General features: G+C 38.4%; 1 pseudogene across 1 annotated transcript; it reads right to left on the bottom strand.

The window, feature by feature from the left end:
- Positions 1–1,107: 1,107 nt before the first annotated feature.
- LOC309554585 (elongation factor 1-alpha 1-like) lies at positions 1,108–17,153 on the bottom strand (annotated as a pseudogene). Its single transcript has 3 exons — positions 17,082–17,153; positions 10,271–10,359; positions 1,108–2,620 (listed from the first exon to the last, which is right to left on the bottom strand). The product of its transcript is annotated as an elongation factor 1-alpha 1-like (transcript).
- Between the last annotated feature and the right edge of the window lie 7,887 nt (positions 17,154–25,040).

The raw sequence follows: 25,040 nt of genomic DNA on the forward strand, positions 1-25,040 counted from the left end.
TGGGATTTATCACAAGTATTCACTCTTCTATGTGGGACTGGTCACCTTCCTTTTTTGTCTAATTTTGAATATTGGACTTTATTTTTGCATTTCAGTGTGTATCCCATTGTACTCACTTAAACATTTGAGCGCTGCACAATTTATGTTTATATTTGGTTGCCATCACAGTCTGTTGGAGTGTCAGCGGCTATTTGTTCACTATTTTTGTTAGCGCAGTATTTTTTACCACAATTTTGGTTCATTGACCATGTTTCTGCCAGCTGCCTTGACCAATCCCTTGTCTGTTTGCTGACCTACACTCCTGCGAAACACTAGGCCAGTGAACATGGCATTTCTGGGGGCAGCCTTATATTACTAGCGTAGGCTTGCTTGGTTTAAACAAACAGAAACTGCTATAGGTGACATTACACTAAATCATATTCCCTGACCACTTATATAGAGGTGACAATTACAGTACATTGGTTTTGACACAATTGGTACATTAAATAATCAACCCAGACAGTGAAAAAGTCTCACACATTTGGTATTGTCAAACTCAGAAGGAGTAGTAGAACGTGTTTTTTAGGGGTGAAATTCTAAGATGGCTCATGCTGATTGTGAGAAGTATCATATTAAATTGCCAACATGTGTAAAGATACATTTTCATTTTCTTTTCCAAAAACTTGTGTCAAAATATAAAGTCTTCAAAAGACTCACCATGCATCTTAAAAAATACCTTGGGGTATTTACTTTCCAAAATGTAGGCTTTTTTGGGTGCTTCCATCGTCTTGGTGGGTAGGCTGTGAAAAAGTCTCACACATAAGGTATCACCATACTCAGAAGTAGCAGAATGTGTTTTGGGGTGTAATTCTAAGTATGCCTATGATATGTGTTGGAAATATCTTTTTTTTTTTTTTTTTTTTTCTCATTTACCTTGTTTAATGGTCTCAAAAAATTTGGTGGCAGTTTTTTTGGTCAAGTTGTTCCCACTTAAAATTACTGATTTAAAAACTCTAATAATTTAAGACTGCCACAAACAAATGGTCCACAAAAGATTCCTTTCCCTCTGAAGCTTTTACAATGCATGGTTATCATTAGCCAGTATTTTACTATTAAACTTAAATGGCCAATTGAGACAAACAGTTCTGAGACTGATCTTCCACCACTGGTTAAGACTGAGGTGGTGTTGGATTGTTGATATATTCATTTGGCTTTCTGAGCCTTCTGAGCAGACTTTGTGACCTTACCAGAACCTGCTGCCTTCTTTTTAACAGCCTTGATGACACCAACAGCTACAGTCTGCCTCATGTCACGCACAGTGAAGCGACCAAGGGGAGGATAGTCAGAGAAGCTCTCCCCACACGTGGGCTTTCCGGGGATCATGTCAATGATGGCAGCATCACCAGATTTCAGGGACTTTTTTTCCAGTTTCTTACCAGAACGACGGTCAATCTTCTCCTTCAGCTCAGCAAACTTGCAGGCAATGGGAGCAGTATGGCAATCCAGCACAGGCGCATAGCCAGCACTCATCTTTCCTAGGTGGTTCAGGATAATGACCTGAGCAGTGAGTTGACCAGCTTCCAATGGTGGGTCATTCTTGCTATCGCCAGCAACATTGCCACAATGGATATCCTTCACAGAAACGTTCTTTATGTTGAAACCAATGTTGTCACCGGGCAAAGCCTCGCTCAAAGCTTCATGGTGCATTTCCACAGACTTGACTTCAGTTGTTACATTAACTGGAGTAAAGGTAACCACCATACCTGGCTTCAGGATACCAGTTTCAACATGACCAACTGGTACTGTACCAATACCACCAATCTTGTACATGTCCTGCAGAGGCAGACGAAGAGCCTTGTCAGTGGGGGGGCTAGGTGGCAGAATGCAATCAAGAGCTTCTAGCAAAGTGGTTCCACTGCCTTTTCCCTCTTTGTGGATGATTCTTCATCCCTTGAACCATGGCATGTTGGCACTTGGTTCCAGCATGTTGTCATCGTTCCAACCAGAGATGGGCATAAAGACAACAATATATGGGTTGTAACCAATTTTCTTGATGTAAGTTCTGACTTCCTTTACAATTTCTTTGTATCTCTTCTAGCTGTATGGTGGCTAAGTGGAATTAATTTTGTTTACACCAACGATAAGCTGCTTCACTTCCAGAGTGTAGGCCAGAAGAGCATGTTCACAAGTTTGTCCATTCTTTGAGATATTCACCAACACACCAGCAGCAATAATAAGCACGGCGCAGTCAGCCTGAGAAGTACCAGTGATCATGTTCTTGATGAAGTCTCTGTGGCCAGGGGCATCAATAATGGTAACATAGTACTTGCTGGTCTCAAATTTCCACAGGGAAATGTCGATGGTAATTCCTTGTTCACACTCAGCCTTCAGTTTGTCCAAGACCCAGGCGTATTTGAAGGAGCCCTTTCCCATCTCAGCAGCTTCCTTCTCAAATTTTTCAATGGTACTCTTGATGATCTCACCACATTTGTAGATGAGATGTCCAGTTGTTGTGGACTTGCCAGAATCTACATCTCCAATGATGACAATGTTGATGTATGTCTTTTCCTTTCCCACTTTGGAATTTTTGATGTTGGCGATGGACAGCTTGTAAATTTGCCGCAGACCCGGTAATTTGAAGCTGTTGGAAATATCTTAAATAGTTAGTCAGGTTGAAAAAAGACACAAATTCATCTAGCTCAACCAATAAAAAACAAAAGAGAAAACACAACCATACAATCCCATATACACAATCCTGTACCCACAATTGATCCAGAGGAAGGTGAAAAACCCCAGAAAAGCATGATACAATTTGCTACAGCAGGGGAAAGAAAATTCCTTCTTGATCCCCAAGAGACAATCGGATATTCCCTGGATCAACTTTACCTATAAATATTAGTATCCAGTTATTTTATGTACACCTACGAAAAAATCCATGCCTTTTTTAAAGCAATTTGCTGAGCTGGCCAGAACTACCTCTGGAGGGAGTCTATTCCACATTTTCACAGCTCTTACTGTGAAGAAACCTTTCCCTATTTGGAGATGAAATCTCTTTTCCTCTAGACGTAAAGAGTGCCCCCTTGTCCTCTGTGATGACCAATGCTATCCTATTAATTGACAACAACTTCATTTTCTTTCCTGCATTTGCATTTGTAAAAAATACATTTTGAAAAGACTCATCATGCCTTTCAGAAAATACCTTGGAGTGTTTGCTTTCCAAAAGGTAATTTGGGGGTATTTGTACTGTCCTGGCATTTTAGGGCTTCAAGAAATGAGATGAGGCAGTCAGTACATCAGGACTGGTGAATTTTCGAATATACTGTATATACAATAGCTTGTGCACTCTATAGCTTTTACGCAGACTAAATAAAATATACTGATTTGGGTTATTTTTGCCAACAAAATATAGCAGAATAGATTTGGGCATAAATTTAGAAATGAATGAAGAAAGATTATTTAGTTGCAAAATTTTATGACAGAAACTGAGAACAACGTGGGTTTTTGTTTTCAAAATTGTTGTTTTTTTTTTCATTTATATTTTTGTGGATGTTTCTACTGTACTGCTGCACCAGGACCTCCAATAATGTGATAGATATTTAGGAAATTTGATGCATAATTTATGTGTAATTTATGCTCCTTGAAAGAACAAATATGCTTCTTGGATTTAGAGCCCCTCTATGCATCTAGGCTGTGAAAAAGTCTCACACATGTGGCATCCCCATACTTAGGAGCAGTGGCGGCTGGTGTGCTGAGTGCGCAGGGGCGCCGCCCCCCCCCCCATCCATGCGTCCGGCCCCCTAATCTGCATGCAGGGGCGCCGGACGCATGGAGTGCAATGGGTTTTTTTTTTCATCATCTCATTAGAGCCAGAGGCTCTAATAGGGTGGTGCAAAGGGTGGACCCGGGGTGCAGAGCAGTGCGTCCCGAGCCCACCCATTGTGTGACAATAGCGAATGAAAATTCGCTATTGTCACACCGATCCTCCTCCTGGCCAATCAGGAAGCCGGTCTAATACCGGCTTCCTGATTGGCCGCATGGCAAACCCCATGCCATTGGCCGATGAGGAGGCGGGGCCGGAAGGACTCGAGAAGACGCGCTGCCGGAGTGAGAAGCCGCCCGCCGAAGCCACCGCAGAGTGACCGCCGGGACAGAAGACAGAAGCTGTCGCCGAGTAAGGAGAAGCCGCCCACCGGGACAGAAGCCGTCGCCGAGTGAGGAGAAGCCGCCCACCGGGACAGAAGACAGAAGCCGCCAGCCGGGAGTCCGGGACCTGCTCCAGGGCAAGTGCACTGGTCTCGGGGGGTGGCACACTGCATTGAAAGGGGCACGCACGCTGAACTCTGCATTGATGGGGGCACGGCACAATGTTCATTGCATTGTGGGGGCACAGCACAGTTGCTTTGAAGGGGGCACGCACGCTGAACTCTGCATTGTGGGGGCACAGCACAGTGTTTATTGCATTGGAGGGGGCACAGCACAGTGTTTATTGCATTGAAGGGGGCACAGCACAGTGTTTATTGAATTGAAGGGGGCACAGCACAGTGTTTATTGCATTGAAGGGGGCACAGCACAGTGTTTATTGGATTGAAGGGGGCACAGCACAGTGTTCATTGCATTGAAGGGGGCACAGCACGGTGTTTATTGCATTGAAGGGGGCACAGCACGGTGTTCATTGCATTGAAGGGGGCACAGCACAGTGTTTATTGCATTGAAGGGGGCACAGCACATTGTTAATTGCATTGAAGGGGGCACAGCACAGTTTTTATTGCATTGAAGGGGGCACAGCACAGTTTTTATTGCATTGAAGGGGGCACAGCACAGTGTTCATTGCACTGAAGGGGGCACAGCACAGTGTTCATTGCACTGAAGGGGGCACAGCACAGTGTTCATTGCACTGAAGGGGGCACAGCACAGTGTTCATTGCATTGAAGGGGGCACAGCACAGTGTTTATTGCATTGAAGGGGGCACAGCACAGTGTTCATTGCATTGAAGGGGGCACAGCACAGTGTTCATTGCATTGAAGGGGGCACAGCACAGTGTTCATTGCATTGAAGGGGGCACGCACGCTGATCTCTGCATTGAAGGGGGCATGTATGCTGGTCACTACATTGAAGGGGGCATGTACGCTGGTCACTGCATTGAAAGGGGGCATGTACGCTGGTCTCTGCATTGAAAGGGAGCATATACCATCTCCTGTACCATGACCTGTGACATGCCCATACCATGACCTGTGACATGCCTGTACCATGACCTGTGCCATGCCTATACCATATCTGTGCCATGCCTATACCCATGCCTGTACCATGACCTGTGCCATGCCTATACCATATCTGTGCCATGCCTATACCATCACCTGTGCCATGCCCTTACCATCACCTGTGCCATGACCTGTGCCATGCCTGTACCATGACCTGTGCCATGCCTATACCATCACCTGTGCCATGCCTATACCATGACCTCAAAGTCGCGCAATTTTTTACCGCATTTTTTCACGTGAAGCAATACCTATTACATTTTTCTTTTTGCGCCCCCCCCCCCCAAAAAAAAGTTTTGAGCACCCGCCGCCACTGCTTAGGAGGCATAGCAGAATGTGTTTGGGGTGTAATTCTTAGTATTCTTAGTTCTGGTATTTTTAAAAAATGTCTTCATTTTCCAAAAAATTATGACAAAAAATTACGACTTCAAAACATTCACTATGCCTCTTACTAAATACATTGGACTGTCTAATTTCCAAAATGTCATTTGGGGGAATTTGTACTGTCCTGACATTTTAGGGCTTCAAAAAATGAGATGAGACAGTCAGTACATCAGGACTTATCAATTTGCAAATATAAATAACGTAGTAGAAATGTAGTAGAATACATTTTGGCCTAATTTTAAGAAAAAAGATCATTTATTTGCAAAATTGTATGACAGAAACAAGAAAAACATGTTTTTTTTTTTTTTTTTTCAAAATTGTTTTCAATTTGTTCATTTGTATAGCAAAAAAAAATCCTTTTGAGTTTAAATACTACCAAAAGAAAGCTCTATCTGTCTCAAAAATAATAAAATTGTAATTTGGGTACAGTATTGCCTTACTGAGTCATTTTCATTCTAAATAGCCACCCAGCTCAGGATCAAGCCACATGTCTGCTTCCATAGCAAGTGATTTTCTATGGGGGTAGACAGAAAAGAGGAGTAGATTGAACTGGTGGATGACCCCAGAAGAGGAAGTTCAAGGCTGTTCTGTGCAAAACCATTGCGCAGAGCAGGTAAGTATGCAATGTTTATTATGTTTTTGAAAAAAAATCCACCTTTACAATAACTTTAATAAGCTTGTACACCTAACTAAAAGTTAGCGATGGCAGCTGCACTATTCACACCCTGATTCCCTTAATAAGTCCACATATAAGAAAGCATTGAAAGACTTCTAGATTGCTTTTGATGCATATGTGATGTCATGGCACCATACATGCGTTTCATGTTGGAGCACATGCCAGAAGTGGAGAAGGATGCATAAACCTGCCAGTCTAATTACTAGAATGGCCAGTATAGTTGGTAAGAGGAGGCATGTTCTCTCACTCTGGGGATAACACTGGTGTATATATGTGGTTGTGGGGGGGGGGGGTGGTTAGGGGGGTAACCACAATTGCTTTTACCTTCTTGTCAAATGACTATATGGTCCCTTGGTGAGTACAATCTACTATATGGGTGCCCCTCTTTCAGGAAGCGATTATGTGTGTTCTCCAGCTTGATGCTGGCCATGCTTGCTCTCTCCATAGGATGCCTCCTTCATGACTCATATCATCAGTCTGTTGATTTTTCCAAAAGTTGAAGTCTTAGTCTAATGCTTTTACTCAGCATAAGGGTGGATATTATCTCTCTCTCTAGATGCAAAGGTACTATTCTGTACATTTGCAGTACATAGATGGAGAGGGTATATGGGTTCTGCATGTACTTAGGGGATTCCTATCTGAAATTTCTTCTCTGTCCTTTTGTAAGTAATCAGTTTACTTGCCAATATATGTTTATTATTTTTTTAGACCACCTATAATATAAATCTTCTTTTTTGCATAATGCCTTGACTATCTGGTATTGGGAGAAATAGCGTCACAAGGTTATTTAAAAAAAATATTTGGTAACCTGCATAAAGCATCTTTAATGTTCATTTGTATGTACCAAACATCTTTTAATTTGTGTTGTACTGTATACAATGATATTTGTAGTCCCTATTTATCTGTCAATATATTATATTTTTTGAACATTTTGGGTATGATGTGTATATCCCTGAATGTTGTAACTCAAAGTCACATATCTATAGCCAGTGGTACTTATTTGGTAATGACAGCACAGTTGTACCCCTATACTTATACATATTGCCTTTTGGCTTTACCTAATAAGTAGAACTTGACAGATTGAATGCACTTAACTTCTAGTAGAGCAATAAACTTAACATGGTATTAATAGGACTGAGCAGAATGATTTTGCTGAAATATATTGCACTGCACAATTAGCCATTTTACCTTTAATTTGCAGAATTACTTTTTAGAAATGTACTTGAAATTAGGCTAATATTTTGTCATCCAGAGCACATGCTAACATGCTACTAAATGTATTTATCAATACGCATTTGCATTTAATGTAGACAATATTACACATGAATCTGTTATTAAAAACACATGTATCGAAGGTTTAGTCTATGGGTATTCTGTTAACTTTAGTAATCAACTGATGCCAATGTAATTGGTAGCTAATATTAGGTATTGAAGAGTCAAGACATGTCACTGAGAGAGGTAGCAGAGAATTAACTTGATGCTATACCTGCTACAAATTCAGGGAATATCTCTAAGTTTATACAGTGAGCATGCACTTTACATACTAACTAGCCACACTTCCCCACTTTGTATCTTCTACATGTACTGGATAGAAGAATGCAATACATTTAATAAGATGTTCAAATGTGACACATGCGATAAAGAGAATGCAATAGTTTTCTGACTGTCATTTCCCATTGTGAGACTATGTTTTTGATTTCTTAAAAAAATCAATGTTCTTTTCTTAAATCTAGACTATTATCATTCCAAATCACAATCAAACTCAGAAAATTAGTTCAAATAATTTCTCTGGTATATGTGTAACTACATTTATAGTATATATTAAATGTAACCATTGTCATTTTATCCACACATCTATTGTGAATGTATCCATAGATATTTAATATATACAGTAAGCACATATTTATCCACATATGTATCCATATGCTGGTTCCCAGCTTATTCATCTGACGGGTTACTAGATTCTCAATATATACGTTTTAAGCCCACTAAACATGTTTAGATTACATGTTCATACTCTGAATTTGGGTTGCATTAATTTTCTTCCTCAAAGGAAACAAAAACTGATTGCTAATTGTGGATATAAGAGAATGTAAGCTGCCTTATTATACCGCTTAAATATTTAAATTTCTCTTTGAAACTTTCTTGTTAAACACTTATCAGGATTTACATCTATAGGAACTCTCCCCTCGTTTTTATATTCAGATGAATGCATGCTACTGTTATTCCCCTTAGCTGATTTCATCTTTGATCATTGGTCTGAGATCAGCATTTCTAAATTTCAGTCCAGTGAAAGCAGTCTATAAATTATTAATGTTATTAAGATCTCCATCATGTTTCCCCAGTTACTCGAGAATCCAAGTTCACACAGCATTAGCTGTATAAATGTACTCATTATGCCATTCTATATCTCCCTGGTGCTTTTATAAGTACACTTCTGGAACTGTATTTTCAGAGAATTTCTGCTTTTAAATATTTTAAATATAATAGAAAGACTTGTCAGCGTCACATATAACAGTGTAATGCTGATTTTCTGTAAAAACACCATAGACAAAATTAGCAAGCTTCATCCTCTAGAATTACTGTGTAGAGTATTGCTAAAAAGCTAATCAATGGAAATGCTGACCCTAGTAGTAGGTAAATATATTTTAGACACCGTGCTGTAAATTTAAGATCCACTATTCAGTGAGTAAACATTTTAATATTATGTTAGGGATGAGGTCCAGGTTTGGAGCTTCCATAGGTACAAGGCAGATATTGTGGATTGAAGATTTGTGGTCCAGGTGAATTTATGTGCAGACTCACCATAGTATAATGCATGGCCTTGAAATATGGACAGTAAGCTTGGAAGGGTAAATAAAGGAGCATTTGGATTAGCAAGCCCAGTCACTATAAAATGGAGTAACAGGACAGAATTAGTGGCAGTGTAATGGAAGATGTTGTGGGGAAAGGATAGGGAAATATGACAAACTGCATAGAGAGAGGGAGAATTTGGTACATTAGGAAATTGTACATTCATTCTGAAGAACCCAATTTGCTGTTTTCTTTCTTTACTTTTATTATTTTGGAATTTCCATCTTTAATTTTAATTAGTGAGGTCAGGAATTACTTTATTTCACTTTAAAATATGTTTTTTGTTTCAGTGGGCAGTAGTTAGCGGCTTTTATTTATTTTTTAGGGAATATTGTTTATTTTTCTAAATTTGTAGGGCCTATCTCAGACCACATGACGCTACTATTGGAAACGCTATGGAGACTCGGCCCCAATGTTTGGGGGGTTTAACTGGTTCTAATCTAGACCCTAGGTGCGGTTGGTATCTTTGTTTGAGGGGACTATTCTGCTTGGCTGATAAAGATCCCACCTTTATACTCTTAGTACACTGTCCTCCGGGATATCCGTATTCAAGTGATGCTTATCTTGTCTATTTTTCAGCGTCTATCGTAGGTTATACATACATTCAGTCTCTCCCTACAGATATTCCCTCTATCAGTATTATTCTACTACTATATTTTTTTGGAACCTTATGGCCCATCTACTCACCTTATACATACACACCAGAGTGGTCTTGTCTTTGGGAGAAGGAGACACTTGGGTAATAGTCCCAGTGTCATCCCACCCTCTGTTTTGAGGTGGCCCCTGTGTACGCCCCCATTAGTTTTGTACTTCCCATATACCTACCTTCAAGGTCAATCACTACCCACCCAATCAGTCCAGAGGAAGCAATTTTATCTTGCAAAACACATTGACCATCCCAGCATGGAGCATTTGGGAATGTGACTCTTTATACTTGCATTTTAACTACATATACATACCTCCTTTTTATGTACTTCCCATATACCTACCTTCAAGGTCAATCACTACCCACCCAATCAGTCCAGAGGAAGCAATTTTATCTTGCAAAACACATTGACCATCCCAGCATGGAGCATTTGGGAATGTGACTCTTTATACTTGCATTTTAACTACATATACATACCTCCTTTTTATGGATTCTCCCATATTTTCATCAGCTTGAATGACTAGAACTTTCCTCCATGATTTTGCTGGATTGGGCACTGTTTTGATCTACTGCATGTAGAGGTTGTTACATTGTTTTTATAATACAAGATGTTTTAAAATCGATGAAATAAAGTTTATACCTTTTAATTAAGAGCCTCATGTTGTGCCTATAAAGTCCGTCATGTCCTTGAAAAACTTGTTTTCGATGTGTAGGCAGAGCCACGCACAGATGCACTTATTTCAAACCTTACAGTTGCTGAAAGGGAGAGGAACCCCTGCACTTGGGACCATAATACAAGTTACACCTTAAATATGGACTTAAAGGTTGAGTTAGCATTTCAACTTTTTTTGCTACAAGGTTTCATTTGTTTATGTTTTGGGGGCATTATTTTGGATATTATTTGGGTTTTTATTTTATGTTGATATGGTTCTTTTTGCTGCAAGGCTTGGAATGCTCCTGTTCATGGAGCTGCCTTTTGCTCATAGCATGCCACTACATCACATGAATGAATGAAAAAAACACTAAGTGTAAGAACATTTTGCACCTTAACCACCTCACATTATTTCACTTGCATTTACCACAACTCCCTATCCTCATATATAAAAAAAAAAAGTTAGGCTTACGTAGTTAGGTTATCTATGTGTAAACTGTCCTGCTGTTGCCCAATTTTACACTGCAGTATCTTGTTTTTTTTTTAAAATAAAGCCTCAGGCGTGATCTCTGTGTCATGGCTTGAGGGTTATAACCCTTACCTACATCTGATGTTGATTGTAGAAAAAGACCCCTTACATCATCCCAGCAGATTTTCCTGAAGGTGGAGTGATATGTAAATAAAAAGAAGGAAAACTGTAACAGGAACAACACAATTGTCATGTCCCAAAAAATATAAGCTTTATTTTGAAATTGGATCATTTAATAACCAGTACATGTACATCCATACCCACCTCTATAACATTTACAATGTTATCAAAAAGATTCACACAAGCATAAAAATACATTTCATAACCCGCTCAAAATAAGTAAGGGATACTTGGTTTTGCTACAGGAGCTTGAACTTAATTTGGTCATACATGTTTCAATTTTTTTTTTGTTCAGCCAGAGGCCTGAACAAAAAAATGGACAGATTTCCTCATCTACACATTCAAGGTGGATTGGAAAATCCTTCCAGACTTGCTGCAGCTGCTGATAGAACGTTTTTTATCCAATAGAGCTGGCCTCACAGCTCAGAAGTCACTCATTCCATTGCTCCAGCATATTAAGCTGTTTCTATCCCTGATTTCTCCAATCAGAGGCTTTTGCTATGCAGCTCCAAGGGAGTGGAGGCAAAGCGGGTCATTAATCTTTACTCAGTAAATAAAGTTTGAGTGAAGATCCACTTCAAAAACAAATTGTTATTTATTTATTTAATTTGCACATTCTGATATTCAAAATGCACTCCCTTACAATTTATTGCATGAAGATGTTCGGCTATAAGGGTCATTTCACTTTTGTAGGAAAACAATATTGCAATATTGATCTATATTGTAATGTAGTACTATTACAATTTGTATTTTATTTTTTATGTGCAGTGCTGTAATTTTGTGTAAAATTCAATGCAACATGGAAACCTAAAGGTATTCTGTATAAAGTTGGTGTATGGAACTTCCCCAGAGATGTAATTTCCTGATTGTGTGATTGGCTGGCTGATTTTCCTTAGAAGTTTGCTCTAAGCTGCAAGTCAGATTTTGGCATCCTCTGCAACAAAAATTTCAGTTATGTTGAGATGTTTCTAAAGGGTTAAAAGACATGATCTAACAAAGAGCCATTCCTTTAGAGTAGAAACAGGTAGGACTCTGCAACAACGTTTGTTAAAATTCTTGTAATGTACATAGATCACAGAGAGAGGATGTTTTTTCTCAACAAAAGTGGAGTCACCTTTAAATAAGTGAGCTTCAAAATCTTTTACCCCATGACAAAAAAAAAAACAAAAAAAACTTTTCTTAATGTTAAATCAGATTTTATTTAAACACGTTTTTGATTTAAGTACAAAGACACAACATGTTAGACATGACATAAAAAACAAGTATAGTTCAACAGCTTCAGGTCAAACAGCAAAATAAAAAAAGAGGGATTGTTTAAATCTACAGACTGAAAAGTAGATTTATGGGGTCCAAAAACTCAGAGGCAAAGACTCTGGGAATCAAGACTATATGATAGTTATTCTAACTTTTTAGTTAAATGATTATCTACAGTATCTCATAAAAGTAAGTACATCCCTCAAATTTTTGTAAATATTTTATTACTGTATTTTCCGGCGTATAAGACGACTGGGCGTATAAGACGACCCCCAACTTTTCCAGGTAAAATATAGAGTTTGGGATATACTACCCCTCTTCCAACGCACACCAAATACAAATTAAAAAAGCATCACATTTGATTTCAATATGGTCAATATTTCAATATTTGATTTCAAACTATGACCCAAAAGTTAGAGGATAATATAATTGGCAAGTTTTAACTCAGGAAACAAAATAAAAAATGGCCCCTGATCTCAGTGACAGTGTTTTTTAATTTTTGAATGCATGTTTGAATTCAGCATCCTGTCTGTAACGCAAAGATATTTTTGCTTTCTGTACACAACCAGCCCTTCCACATTTATATAGTGCTATCCAGCACCTAGATGCTATCTATGATTAAAAATACCATATGCCTGGGGTATGGAAAAAAGAGAGAGAGAGAGAGAGCGGCGATGTGACCAGAAAAACATGCCTCTTTCACCTGTCTGGCCCGCCATTGTATCCTATTACCGTACCTTCTTCTCTGCCTCTCAGATCTCGCACATGCGCGCCTGCACCGCTTTACTGCAGTCCTCGGGAGCGAGACGCAGAGAAGGAGGTACGGTAATAGTATACAAGGGCGGGCCAGACGGGTGAAAGAGGCATATCATAGTCTCTGAGACAGGGAGGGCTTGGAAGCAGGGAGAGCCAATCCAAGCAGGCATACCGTGGCCCTTTTTGAGTCCCCCCCCCCCTACCGCATAGTTCAGTCGGCTCCGAAGTTTCAGCATCCGCCCTATAAGACAATACCCGGCGTATAAGACGACCCCCGACTTTTGAGAAGATTTTCCTGGGTTAAAAAGTCGTCTTAAACGCCGGAAAATACGGTATACCTTTTCATGTGACAACACTGAAGAAATGAAACTTTGCTACAATGTAAAGTAGTGAGTGTACAGCTTGTATAACAGTGTAAATTTGCTGTCTCCTCAAAATAACTCAACACGACCAGATATCGATTTACTGAGCGCATGAAATAGTTATTAGGTGCCACATCCTAATTGGGAACTATACTACTAACAAAAGAGAAACATGGACTTTGGAGGCACAAGGTAAAATTAAATATAAACATTTTATTATTGTATATTTAAAAAGCATAAACATATCGCCTGAAAAGGCGTCAATGCACTAGACAATAATGTGATTGATAAAGGTAAGTACAGAAATTCATTGAGCACTCAACATGTTTCGCATGACGCTTCATCTGGAGCTTACAGTTCAATGCTCTGTATTTTGCTTGTAACTAGAATGTTAAATTGGAGCAGCAGGGAATGTGGAGCCAGGAGCCTGAGTTGGCTTGAAAGGACTGTATGTCATAAGAAAATGATTCCTGTCAGTGTAATAATGACAGTTTGTAGGTGCACCTTGCGGCCTGGGTACTCAATCATTAGATACATATGATCCATTCATAGAGGAAGGAATAGTAGGTAGCACATTAGTCAATAGGCTTGCGGTGTATACTGGAGTAATACTATTCAGGTGTATATTCCTGTTCAGTGCTCCTGTATGGTTTTTCCACCTTCCCTGGATGGGGGCACGCCGCCATTAATGTCTAAATTGCTGGCAACAAAAGTGAGTACACCCCTAAGTGGAAATGTCCAAATTGGGCCCAAAGTGACAATATTTTGTGTGGCCACCATTATTTTCTAGCACTGACTTAACCCTCTTGGGCATGGAGTTCACCAGAGCTTCATAGGTTGCCACTGAAGTCCTCTTCCACTCCTCCATGATGACATCGCTGAGCTGGTGGATGTTAGAGACCTTGCGCTCCTCCGCCTTCCGTTTGAGGATGCCCCAAAGATGCTCAATTGGGTTTTGTTCTGGAGACATGCTTGGCCAGTCCATCACCTTTACCCTCAGTTTCTTTAGCAAGGCAGTGGTCGTCTTGGAGGTGTGTTTGGGGTCGTTATCATGTTGGAATACTGCCCTGCAGCCCAGTCTCTGCAGAGAGGGGATCATGCTCTGCTTCAGTATGTCACAGTACATGTTGGCATTTATGGTTCCCTCAACAAATTGTGATTCCCCAGTGCTGGCAGCACTCATGCAGCCCCAGGCCAAGATACTCCCACCACCATGCTTTACTGTAGGCAAGACATACTTGTCTTTGTACTCCTCACCTGGTTTCCATCACACATGCTTGACACCATCTGAACCAAATACGTTTATCTTGGTCTCATCAGACCACAGGACATGGTTCCAGTAATCCAAGTCCTTAGTCTGCTTGTCTTCGGGAAACTGTTTGCAGGCTTTCTTGTGCATAATCTTTAGAAGAGGCTTTCTTCTGGGACGACAGCATGCAGACCAATTTTATGCAGTGTGCGGCGTATGGTCTGAGCACTGACAGGCTGACCCCCACCCCTTCAATCTCTGCAGCAATGCTGGCAGCACTCATATGTATATTTCCCAAATACAACCTCTGGTTATGATGCTGAGTGTGTGCACTCAACTTCTTTGACTATGGCAAGGCCTGTTCTGAGTGGAACCTGTCCTGTTAAACTGCTGTATGGTCTTGGCCACCGTGCTGCAGCTCAGTTTCAGGGTCTTGGCAATCTTCTCCTAGCCTAGGCCATCTTTATGTAGAGCAATAATTCTTGTTTTCAGGTCCTCAGAGAATTCTTTGCCATGATGTGCCATGTTAAACTTCTAGTGATCAGTATGAGAGAGTAAAAGCGATAACACCAAATTTAACACACCTACTCCCCATTCACACCTGAGACCTTGTAACACTACCGAGTCACATGACACCAATGAGGTAAAATGGAATATTGGGCCCAATTTGGACCTTTTCACTTAGGGGTGTACTCACTTTTGTTGCCAGCGGTTTAGACATTAATGGCTATGTGTTGAGGTATTTTGAGGGGACAGCAAATTTACACTGTTATACAAGCTGTACACTTACTACTTTACATTGTAGAAAAGTGTAATTTCTTCAGTGTCGTCACATGAAAAGATATAATAAGTTATTTACTAAAATGTGAGGGGTGTACTCATTTTGTGAGATACTGTCTATGCATTGCATAATATACACGTTGCTGAAATGCTATACTCCTTTAAGGTTCCTGCAACCATTCTTTAACAGTAGGAGGAATGTAGAGACCCATTTAATGCCTAACATTCTGTGTGCAATAAACAGCAGTTTAGCAACAACTAAAGGCTCGTTCATGCAGGAGCAGTCAAAACTACCCAAGATACAGGTAACTGGATTAGCAACAAAGAAGGTACTCTTTACATTATTAAAAATTGTAATAACACAGGACCAGTATTATTTGAGTTTGGGACGCTGCCATAGGAGGTGGATTAAGTTACCATGGGTCAGTTACATTGCATAAGCTTATTTTATAAAGGAAGTCTAGTGTTCAATATGCTTTGTGGAAAAAAAATCTTTAAAGATGCACCTATTTTATGCACTTAGCAAGGGCCATCAGTTAAATCAATATTCTGTCAATGTGGATTACCAGTTCATTAGTAACCAATGTGCCATTAGACAGGTTTCTCTGTATTGTATTTGGTCGTTTAATCACTTGTACAGAATGCATTGATATGTGATTTACATATGCCTGATATATTGTATTGTGTTAAAGTAAAAATGATTGAGGTTATTGATGTAACATTTCTTTGTCAGCCAGTTTATTTGTGTGTATATATTTTTATCGTAGGAAAATATGTAGCCATGTGTGCATATTTGTGCATTTTGATTCCATAACTGTAATTTTTTACGTTTATATATTCCAAAACAATAGCAATAATTGTGATGTTGTGTTATAGTGCAACATCACAAGGGATTGAACACGGAGCTAATATGAATTACTGCATGCAAATTGGAAACCGCTATGGCTATTAGGAAACAAATCAGAACAGTAATTGAATAAAGACAGGTGAAATTTTCAAATGCCTACTTTAACCTACAATCCTTAAGTAAAGTACTAGTGTGCATGATTAAATATAGGAGACAAGACTTCCATAAACAAATCTTCTGAAGGATTTTTCATGCTTTCCTTGCTATTACAGATTACTTTACTTGTTGCTTAATTTAGCTTTTTACAGTTTCACCTGAATCCAAAATGAAATATTTATGAAGGAAGTTCTTCTTTTTATATTCTTTACAACATTTATAGCTGTTTTGACTTGAAAAGAGTGTGACTCGTTATTGTTACAGCTCTCTTTTTCCTCATACTATATAGTATATGTGTCACCATACTGTCTTGGTATTACAGTACTAAAAATAGACACAGTATCCATTGCTATTTAATCTTTGTAAAGTAGAAACGAGCGTCACAAACAATACGTTTTGGCCATCCCATTACAACATTGAAAGATGCTGAGCAGTAAAGTAAGAGGAAATGATCTGAGGGTTAAATCAAATATAAATATAATGGTTATATTTTTTTTTTGTTATTGCAACAATAATAAAGGTTGTATATCTTTGAAAGTAAAACTTTTAAAACAAACTTTATCTTAAGGCAGAATAAACTCACCTTTTTCTTATGAAAAGTAATGCCAGATGTAATAAAAGCTGTTAACGTATCTATTAGCAATGTAACACGCATCAAGCTTGCATCATTGTCAGTATCTAATCAATATATTCCATGTTTTCACTATAACAAGCTAAATACCAAAACACACATTGATTTCTCTTTATTGCATACAACACAATCAATATACTTATTTGCACAGTAATATGGGGAAAAAATGTTTTGTTGCTTTTTTTCTGCTTAATGGATGCATGAGCTCTAACTTTTTATGTCTTGTTAAGGGATCTAATTCTATAACACAGATTAATGAACTCACATAATCAATAGCATCCAAGTGACAAAATCTCACCTTAAAGAGGAGCTCCGGCTGGGGATGTGGCGACTGCCCAGCATGATGGTTGCCTAATCGAGGAACTCTCTGCCCTCACCGGGAAAACACAGCCAAATTGAGCCCTAGACGCCCCTCAGCTCTCTCACCTGTCACAATCCAGTGTGCACAAACCTGCACCATGCCTCGCAGGAAAATTGAGACTCTGCATTCCCGTAAGTTGTCAGGTTTCTTCCCTTCTAAATCCAGCGGTCCTGGACAAAATGGCGGCGGTTCCTGCAATTCGCAGCCCGCCCCTGGACCTCTAGTGACGGCTGTGACTCAATCTTCCCTTGGCCCTGCGGCATTGATAGAGAATGCAGTACATTCAAGTACATCCACCCCCACCTTTACAATCCCTGTGAAGTCTAAACCCTGCAGGAATTCATCCATCTTCAATTATCTACAAAACTCCCATACTCCTGTGCAGATAAAGGTATACCTTATTTAGGTATTACCAAAACCCCTACATCTGCACACTTGGGCAAAGCAAACTATAAGCCTCGAATACACAAATGGTCTGCGGACATACAACAGTATTCTAGATGTGAGCTTTCTTGGATGGGGAGACTAGCCTTGTTCGATATGATGGGGCTCCCACAAATTCTATACATTTTTAGAACCCTACCCATCCAAGTATATCATTCACACATGAGATCTCTCCCATCCCTAGCCAAAAAATGTATTTGGCATAACAAGAGAGCCCATTGTTCCTATGCTCAGCCTATAAAACACACAAAGTCTGGATGAGTCGGCTTCATAGACCTCTCACATTTTTGGGTTACCACACAAATGACACAACTGAAACAATGGTTCCTTACTGCTCCAGATAACCTATGGGTTGACATTGTGTCCTATCTCTTACATACATCAGATCCTAAAGCAGTACTCTTAGCTACCATGTCAAAACATATTAATATCACTCACTTCCCTCTCACAATAAGAACAGCCCTTAAGGCTTGGGACACCTTTACTCATTGCAATGCTATCAACTCTCATTCCTATTCACTCCTCACTCCCCTCTCTACCCTGGAGTTCTTTATCCCCCACCTCTCCATTAAACAGTGGAAGACCACAGGCATCCAATGGGTAGAAGACCTATTCCACTGATCCCAACTTAAACCCGTGGAAGAACCTAATAGGGCCTACCATAGCTCACCAAAGGACCTTTTAACTTACATGAGGATCTCCACATTTCTAAATAGGCACCCAAAATCCTCTATACATATGCACCAATAAGCCTGGAAATACCTCACAAACCCTATATCCACCACCAAAGATATTTATCTGTTTTACTCTATTCTCCAGAACAAAAAAACGTTACATAAAACCAAACCCATGTCTCAATGGGGGCATGACCATCAGCAATCTTTTACTGATGCTCAATGGCAGGATACATTACTCTCAGAAAGTAACCTGTTTTGTTACCCACTGGGAAGTATCCCAAAAGATTTTATCCAGATGGTTCTTAACCCCATACCACCTAGCAAAGTGTTACCCTAACAATTCCTCACTATGTTGGAGAGAAGGCAGGCAGCCTGGCAACCTCCCACATATATTCTGGTCATGCAAGGGATATATCTGCCAAGACGCTTATCACCAGACTCTGGAGGTCCAACCAAGCACCTAACCTCTTTGAGCTTATAGCCCCAATAAATCAAACCTACCACTACGAAAGATACATAGCCCTTAGAACCTCATATATACACAAATTCAATCAGTTGTGGTGTGCATGGGCCTACGTGACTCATTCAACCCCTTCTTGACATTCAGTTTATTGTTATCATTATATGTTGTTTCTTGCTTTTTCATTATCTGTATGACGGTGATGACTACATACACTGATGGTTTATTTTAGACCCTGCTTATGTGTTCCTTATATTATATTATGAACCCCCTGTCTCTTATTGTACTGTTTATCAAACCTTAAATTAAAATGTATTGTTGAACAAAAAAAAAAAAGAGGGGCTCCGGTCATTTGTACAAAAAAATGTAAGTCAGTAACAACAAATACTGTAGCTGTTTACTTTTAATAAACACACATTTACCAGTCCAGGAATTTAGTGCTGTCAGCTGGAAGCTGGCTCTGGGAAGGAGGAGGGCCAAAATTCCGCTTGGCTTGCCTAGGTGAACCAAAATTCAGCTGACAGCAGGCTAAAGTCCACTGTCAGCTGAGATTCCTCAGCCAGTCAAGGCCTCGGAGGGATCCTGACTTTATTGTTGGGATTCACCCAGATGCCTGAGCAGCATCTTGCTCAGCCTCTCAGTGCACCACTGAAAGCTTGAGTCAGTTGATCCTGCTCCCTCCACAGCCCTGCACTTAAATAAGCACTGATGGGGCAGAGAAGGGAGTGGTGAAGAGCAGTCACCGGTTCTCTGCTCCCTGAACACTGAGACCTAACCGATCATTTGTCTCTGATCACTCAGTTTCTGGTGTAGTGATGGCTGGGGACAGATGCAGCATTGGACAGATACTGCATCCATCCAGATGAGTGTGTTTTTGTTATTTTAAAATCGCACACTCTTTTAACTAATTACTTACTGATCCTCACTACTTTACCACCACCTAAAACATAATCCTAAACATGTGTATTTTGCCTAGGTTAAGCAAAGTAAGAGGTTTGCTTGACAGTAGGCATCACTAACAATCTACTATTTCCTTTCCCATGCTTCTTTCTCACAGCTCTCCAAAAACCCCACATTTCCCACAATGGATAAAGTGTTATACTCCCTTTTCTTTCCCATATGGCAGTGCTCTCCCTGCTTGAAAATATACACTCGCACACACACACACGCTGTTTATCTATCTATGTCATATACTGAGAAAGAAGCACTGGGAAACCCAGGTTGACTATAAAAGGGTATTGTTATACCCTGCAGTGGTTATCTTTTATCATTTATAGAAAAAGCATATTTAATGAATTTCTAGTGATTCACAAATTTATGGAAGATCCATGGGTCTGTTGTATAGGGCAAACTATTAGCTGTGAATAGTATCACTTAGTAATGAACTGATAAAGTAGTAAATTGGAGACCCTACAAGTATATTCTCTTATACTGCACTTTGTCCAGAAACATGAGCTTCTCTCAAGACAACTGAGTAGCTTTTCATTTGATATAAACAATAATAATGACATGATGCACAGCCTTACCATATCAAGATGGTGTAACCAGTTGCCTACCTTCGGCATGTTACACATGTCCAGAAAACCCCCTCCTCTATACACAAGCTGTCTCCTGTACATCCTTCAGTTTCCTATCTCCCCTGCTTGCTTCTGTGCACAGCCCGAGAGATCTGGTGCCTGTAGAAAGATGATCATATGACTGAGAGCCAGTCAGAAGCCTTCCTAATTGAATGATCACTCTGACAGCCAATCACAGGGAGCATTCAATGTAACATTTTAAACCAAAACAAATGTAACACAGTAGCTGTCTTATCTCCTGTTTCCCCTGTCAGAGAGATCTGTGAGTGAGAGAGCTGCAGCTTACATAAGAATATTTATTGTGTGCACAGGGAGTTAGTTAACTCTTAATGAACATGCTCTTATTTTACTACTTAACCCATTAGTTTCAACCTGTATAAGCATTATTTACCAATTCCATCTCCTGTTCCATGTTTCTATTTTAATTATTTGCTGGAAAAAATATTATAAATCATATATATATATATATATATATATATATGTGTTTTTTTGTTAAATCAATAAGAACTTTAAATGGCTGATGCATTATGAGAAAAATGAAATGTATGCAAAAAAAAAAAAAAAAAAACTGCATTCCTTTTGTAAATTACTTTAACATGCTTTGTACTAAAAATGTAATTTTAATGTTGAGGTAAATAGAACAAGCAGCAGAATAAAATGTATGTTTTCCCCACAGTAATGGTATTCAAACTATTACTGATCAAACTTGAACAAAACTTTTTTTTTCAGATTTTTACTTTTTTTCCCCTTATAATGCAAATAAATTTAAAACATTCTCAGAGGACTTTAGGGTCACAAAAAAAAGCCCTGCTTTTCCCCAGAAAACAATATATGTATCAATTCTTTATCATAAGTAAATACAAAATTATAGACTCATGAACAGACACATAGCAGAAATGTGAAAATATGGTCTGGTTCATAGGGGTAAACAGGGGGTAAACATAGAGCCAAAGTGGATAATTGAGTTTACTTTTGCCTTAAAATGGAAAAAATAGTGGGCTAACATCAATGGAATAAACTGGCAAGTGGTCCAAAGGACCCCTTCCCCACTTCAAAGAAAAAAAAATGAATTAGTAAACTGTAGTCAAACATTGGACCAATTCACTTTAAATCTTAGTTTGGAAGGACTAATTTCTAATCACTATTGATAAGAGACATTAAGCTGATCTCTTTCACTTCTATATCATGTACTGTATATAAAAACATAAATAATACTAAAGTTAATTTGTAATAGCAGTTTGACTTTCGATCCAAATATTTTTGTACATTTTTTAATCCATATCACTATGGAAAAATATGAAATGTTTTCATTTTTGAAGGGGGCCCTGCTTGTTACTTAGCTTTTGCTGTGTTTACATAAAGAGTACATTAACATAATTGTACAATTTCAATAATTAATTACATTATAAAATACTTATATGTCCAGGTGAAATACACATTCAAAAACAAAAAAGGTTCACTATTCCCCATGAATATTAGAAAGTCTCCCCTTTGATGTTAGAAAATAGGGGGCAGCTTAAAGCAGTACATCTGATTTTTTTTCTGATAAATTGCTATTTACATTTTCTTTCTAAAATAACTTACTTTTGTTCACCTTATAGAAGTATTGTTCAAATATTAAATATTCTGTATAAGTAATATTGCTTTTTTTTGGTGTTATTTTTTTAGCTGCAGACTCAAAGACAGCAACACATAGTAGTGTGATATTTTTAAATGCAAACAACATTGCATAGGGGTATATTAAGTAGTGCAGGTTTGTTGAGTTCACTGCTTTAAAAAATTGCCACATAAAGTGATAAAACGATTAAATTTGTGAACTATTGAAATTAATTTAATAAATATTATTTTACAACATATTTAGACCATCACATTTTAGAGACAATTTCAGAATTTTAATAACATCAGAATTCTATTTGATAGTAAAAAGATTTCTTAATTAATATTAAGCAATTTACGCTACAGCCCCCATCATTTGATTTAAAATTACTATTTTTTAAGTATCAAAACTCATTCCTCTTTCCAATTACAAATTAATGACTTTTAAAACTTCACTCTGATGTGTATTATTTCAATTGGCATACTGCACTATGTTTACCTATTCATTTAGAGCTGTAACAACAAAATAATAAAAAGCCATAGAGCACTATTTTTGAATAAAAGTTAAGTTGAAGGATGCTTACCAAGTTTGCTGTAACAGTTTAGTATCTATATATCTAAAATACAGCCATCATTAAAAGGTTATTCAAAAGCACGTAACAGTCATGTTGATATTTTTATGGAAAAAACAAATTAAAACCTATGCTTTCTTATAAAGGTCAAATGACAAAATATTATTAGGAATAATTGGTGGTTTATTTGATAAAAAGTGTAAAGAAATTGGGGGTTTTATGCACAGAGATGCCCACAGTTAGCACCAAAAGCATTGGCATGGTGAGCCTTGATGGAGAAACAGGGAGATGTAGGATAAAGGACAGAGAAATTTTAAATACGTTGGCAAACAAAATTATTTCAGCCTATATAGTATTGTTTTGATCCATTTTTGATTTTTTTTTTAAACTTAACTTTAGCCATTTTAATAGTTTTTCAGCAGGGAAAATTTTTTGAAGAATTGGGAAGCATTACAATTGGAAAAAAGATAACACCTGTGGGGTGCATCCCCGCGTCTAACGGTATGTATGAATGGGATATATAAAGTCTAAAATATAAAAAATAAATTATAGGCAGCAGCTATAGAAATGTTGTTGATATGTCAAAAATAGCCTGAAGGTTTAAGACTATCTACAGCGCTTGCTGAAACGTATAGTGCTGTGTGCAAAAGATGAATCAACTATGTTAAATAAATAGATGTGCAACCAAATCATACATGTCACAACTAAATTAGTAAATAAATCAATAAATATCACAGCAAATAATTATATGCAACAGCTGGTGAAATTTCCAATATAAGCAAATTTTGTGCAATAACCCATTAAAAATATATATAAATGGTGCAAATATCCGTGAATAATTAAATAATTGAATAAGTAAATAATTAGATAAAGTGCATTTTAATTTAAAGTCCATCAGTGAGTGAATAAGGTGACTGTAGTTAGCAGAGTCCAAATAATTTTCCTTTGTGCAAAGTAAATCTTCCAGTCTTTTATCAAAGTGCAGGTGCTCAGTGTTAAACTTTATCCGATGAGGCTTTGTGACTTATAGATGGCATAGGTTCCTTTTTTCCACAGTGATATTTGTAAAGATTTGTAAAGACTTTGTAAAGACTTTGTAAGGACTTTGTAATGGGTCTTATGTACCTTACAGCACTAAGACCAATCATGCTTGTAGGCCCTCAGGGCCAAGGTAGGTTCCCTCGTGCCACTCCTATGATGGGGTAATGGTGGATTCCTCCTCACCTTTTCCTCGCATCAAGTATGTGGCCAGGATATGGAAAGAATAAAATTGCTCCAAATAGTGTAGCATGATTAAAAGTACATTTTTTTCCCATCCATGGGTAAATAAGCGTAGAGGCAAAAAAGAATACAGTACTCGTGACAATGCTTCAGCTACACTGCAGAGTGGCGAGCGGAGTTTTCCGGCTTGCCCTCCAGCTGCGTGCTGACGTTGCGCCGTGCGCTCCAAAGCTGAAATGTTTCGTCACTTCCTGTGACCTTTTCAAAGGTGCTAACTACAGTCACCTTATTCACTCATTGTTGGACTTTAAATTAAAATGCACTTTTTCTAATTATTTATTTATTTAATTATTCATGGATATTTGCATGTATTACATTTTTTTAATTAATGGGTTATTGCTTAAAATTTGCTTATATTGGAAATTCCACCAGCTGTTGCATATCATTATTTGCTGTGATATTTATTGATTTATTTACTAATTTAGTTGTCACATGTATGATTTGGTTGCACATCTATTTATTTAACATAGTTGATTCATCTTTTGCACACAGCACTATACGTTTCAGCAAGCACTGTAGATAGTCTTAAACCTTGATTTTTTGACAAGCATTACAATTACTGACAGGGAAATTTCCCCTTACTTCCTGGTCCTATGATAGCTGTACAAGAAATGGAGGAGTGATAGGATGAAAAAACATTGTCATAAATTCCAACCTTTCCTCATCCCACTACAAATGTGTTTTTGTTTTTGTGTGTCCTCCTCATCGGAGGAATTTTCCAGGACTTACTATCTTGACTGGAAATTAAGGAAAATCTCCCCAGACCAGTCAATGTTTTTACGGAATCTATTGGCAAGAGTCAAGAGATTACAAAAAAATCCCATGTCTATCTTTAGAACCACAGCCTCTGTTCTTAAGCATAACAGTAATAGTAGAAGTGGTAAAAGAAGTATGAATATAGTGTATAACTGGTTGACCAAGTTTTTTACTTACTAAATATAGG

This window comes from Pelophylax lessonae (genome assembly GCF_965119305.1).
Source record: "Pelophylax lessonae genome assembly, chromosome: 4".
Taxonomy (NCBI): Eukaryota; Metazoa; Chordata; class Amphibia; order Anura; family Ranidae; genus Pelophylax; species Pelophylax lessonae.